We start from the raw sequence: 3,953 nt of genomic DNA, 5'->3' as shown, positions 1-3,953 counted from the left end.
GCTGGGAAACAACTTGTAGCTTCATTATTGACTCGATTAAAGTTGGAAAAAAACTTGTAACTTCATTTCACACAGGTTTGAAGTTGAAAACAACTTGTAGCTTCATTTTCGGTTGTTTGAAGTTGTAAACGACTTTTAGTTTCATCTTTACTCGTTTGAGCCTGGAAACAACTTGTAGCTTCATTATTGACTCGATTGAAGTTGGAAACAACTTGTAGCTTCATTATTGACTCGATTGAAGTTGGAAACAACTTGTAGCTTCATTTCAGACTTGTTTGAAGTCGAAACCCTTTGTAGCTTCATTTTCGTTTGTTGAAGTTGGAAACAACTTTTAGTTTCATCTTTACTAGTTTGAGCCCGGAAAAGAATTGTAGCTTCATTATTGACTCGATTGAAGTTGGAAACAACTTGTAGCTTTATTTCAGACTTGTTTGATGTTGAAAACAACTTGTAGCTTCATTTTCGGTTGTTTGAAGTTGGAACAACTTTTAGTTTCATCTTTACTCGTTTGAGCCCGGAAAAAAACTTGTAGCTTCATTATTGACTCGATTGAGTTGGAAACAACTTGTAGCTTCATTTCAGACTTGTTTGATGTTGAAAACAACTTGCGCTTCATTTTCGGTTGTTTGAAGTTAGAAACAACTTTTAGTTTCATCTTTACTCGTTTGAGCCCGGAAACAACTTGTAGCTTCATTATTGACTCGATTGAAGTTGGAAACAACTTGTAGCATAATTTCAAACTTGTTTGATGTTGAAAAAAACTTGTAGCTTATTTTCGGTTGTTTGAAGTTCGAAACAACTTTTAGTTTCATCTTTACTCGTTTGAGCCCAGAACAAACTTGTAGCTTCATTATTGAATCGATTGAAGTTGGAAACAACTTGTATCTTCATTTCAGACATGTTTGAAGTTGAAAAAAACTTGTAGCTTCATTTTCGGTTGTTTGAAGTTGGAAGCGACTTTAGTTTCATCTTTACTCGTTTGAGCTGGGAAACAACTTGTAGCTTCATTATTGAATTGATTGAAGTTGGAAACAACTTGTAACTTCATTTCAGACAGGTTTGAAGTTGAAAACAACTTGTAGCTTCATTTTCGGTTGTTTGAAGTTGGAAGCGACTTTTAGTTTCATCTTTACTCGTTTGAGCCTGGAAACAACTTGTAGCTTCATTATTGACTCGATTGAAGTTGGGAAACAACTTGTAGCTTCATTATTGACTCGATTGAAGTTGGAAACAACTTGTAGCTTCATTATTGACTCGATTAAGTTGGAAACAACTTTTAGCTTCATTTCAGACTTGTTTGATGTTGATCAACTTGTAGCTTCATTTTCGGTTGTTTGAAGTTCGAAAAAACTTTTAGTTTCATCTTTTCTCGTTGAGCCCAGAAACAACTTTTAGCTTCATTATTGAGTCGATTGAAGTTGGAAACAACTTGTGGTTTTATTTCAGACTTGTTTGATGTTGAAAACAACTTGTAGCTTCATTTTTGTTGTTTGAAGTTAGAAACAACTTTTAGTTTCATCTTTACTCGTTTGAGCCGGAAACAACTTGTAGGTTCATTATTGACTCGATTAAAGTTGGAAACAACTTTTAGCTTCATTTCAGACTTGTTTGATGTTGATCAACTTGTAGCTTCATTTTCGGTTGTTTGAAGTTTGAAACAACCTTTAGTTTCATCTTTTCTCGTTTGAGCTCCGAAACAACTTGTAGCTTCATTATTGAGTCGATTGAAGTTGGAAACAACTTGTAGTTTTATTTCAGACTTGTTTGATGTTGATCAACTTTTTTTTTTTTTTGATAATTGATGTTGATGATCAACTTGTAGCTTCATTTTCGGTTGTTTGAAGTTTGAAACAACTTTTAGTTTCATCTTTTCTCGTTGAGCCCCGAAACAACTTGTAGCTTCATTATTGACTCGATTAAAGTTGGAAACAACTTGTAGCTTCATTTCAGACTTGTATTATGTTGAAATCAACTTGTAGCTTCATTTTCGGTTGTTTGAATTTCGAAACAACTTTTAGTTTCATCTTTACTCGTTTGAGCCCGGAAAAACACTTGTAGCTTCATTATTGACTCGATTAAAGTTGGAAACAACTTTTAGCTTCATTTCAGACTTGTTTGATGTTGATCAACTTGTAGCTTCATTTTCGGTTGTTTGAAGTTCGAAAAAACTTTTAGTTTCATCTTTTCTCGTTTGAGCCCAGAAACAACTTGTAGCTTCATTATTGAGTCGATTGAAGTTGGAAACAACTTGTAGTTTTATTTCAGACTTGTTTGATGTTGAAAACAACTTGTAGCTTCATTTTTGGTTGTTTGAAGTTAGAAACAACTTTTAGTTTCATCTTTACTCGTTTGAGCCGGAAACAACTTGTAGCTTCATTATTGACTCGATTGAAGTTGGAAACAACTTGTAGCTTAATTTCAAACTTGTTTGATGTTGAAAAAAACTTGTAGCTTAATTTTCGGTTGTTTGAAGTTCGAAACAACTTTTAGTTTCATCTTTACTCGTTTGAGCCCAGAAACAACTTGTAGCTTCATTATTGAATCGATTGAAGTTGGAAACAACTTGTAACTTCATTTCAGACATGTTGAAGTTGAAAACAACTTTTTTTTTTTTTTTTTTTTCGCTAAATGAAGATTGTATTAAAAAAGAGGGAAAAATACATAGTCTAGGGGCATAACCGCGGAGAACAAAGCAAGTAAACCAAACTAAACATTTAAAGAAAAAAACGTTGCCCTACAACCTTTAAGGAACAGGGACAAGGTCAACTAAATATTTAGTCTACACAGTAAAGTCTAAACACGTAGCCTTAGTAAATCCTCATTATAATAGAATGATCAGCTCTAACATTTCGCTGAAAATAAGTGCAAGTGAAAAGCTTGTGACGAACTGCTAGCTTGATCTCTTCAGTTAAACCAGATGCACCTCTTCTAAGATTAGGATTATGAAGTCTCGAATTTCTTTCCATCCAAACATAAAAAAACGTGGCAGTAACAAACAGATATGTCATTTCCTTTTCAATAGAATTAAGCCCAGTGCTAGTAAAGATATTCCCAGTCTTGAAACTATCCCAGTCGAAAGTAATTCCCACAAACCAAGTGGCAAATATCCTGCGAACATATGAACATGAACAGAAGAGATGCTCATGCGTTTCATTGGCAGTACCACAGAGAAGGCATATCGGGTTAACAGTCATTCTGAAATCTATCATGCGGTCCTTGGTGAGGAGTTTCTCCTGAACAACAAGCCAAGCTGTGAAAGAGAATTTCGGCACTGTGAATTTACACCACACAAAACAATACCAGGGCGGCAGGTTCCCAGTGAGGCGAATATCGTCCCAGATGTCACTGATCTTCAAGTTTCTATACTCTACACCAGCCCAAAGTATACAATCCACATCATGAATTACAGTGCGTGCACAAATCTCCCTCAGAACCTGTATAGAGTAGTCATTAGAAGGTCCCAAGTGCCACTGACCATGGGAGATAATAGTGCTAAGCTTAGCCAAATAACCCGATTCAAGAGACGAAATTGCTCTTCGTCCAACTGTACATATGAGTGGTCTGTTATCACCCCATGGATCATGCCATAGTAGGAAACGAGAGTCACGTCCAACTCTGTAGGTGATGTACGGCATAACTAAGCTCCGGGCATTGAGAATTTTACGAACTCCCCAGGAACAAGATGCAGGGGCATCCATCGTCCAGAATGCGCGATTCTTGAGCAAGAATTTATGAAACCAGTCAAGCCAAAGAGAGTCCTCAGAATTCTGAATTATCCTCCAGATTTGAAGAAAGACTGCACTTTGATTCCAGCTTAGGAGCTCCTTGAACCCCAGACCCCCTTCCACTTTTCTAAGGCAACAGTTTTTCCAAGATACTTTATAGTAACACGAACCAGAAAGATTTCCCTTCCAGAGGAATTTAGCCATCATACTTTGTATAATCTTTATAAT

The sequence above is a fragment of the Daucus carota genome, chromosome 4 (assembly GCF_001625215.2).
Source record: "Daucus carota subsp. sativus chromosome 4, DH1 v3.0, whole genome shotgun sequence".
Classification (NCBI taxonomy): Eukaryota; Viridiplantae; Streptophyta; class Magnoliopsida; order Apiales; family Apiaceae; genus Daucus; species Daucus carota.
This window is presented reverse-complemented; position numbering follows the sequence as displayed.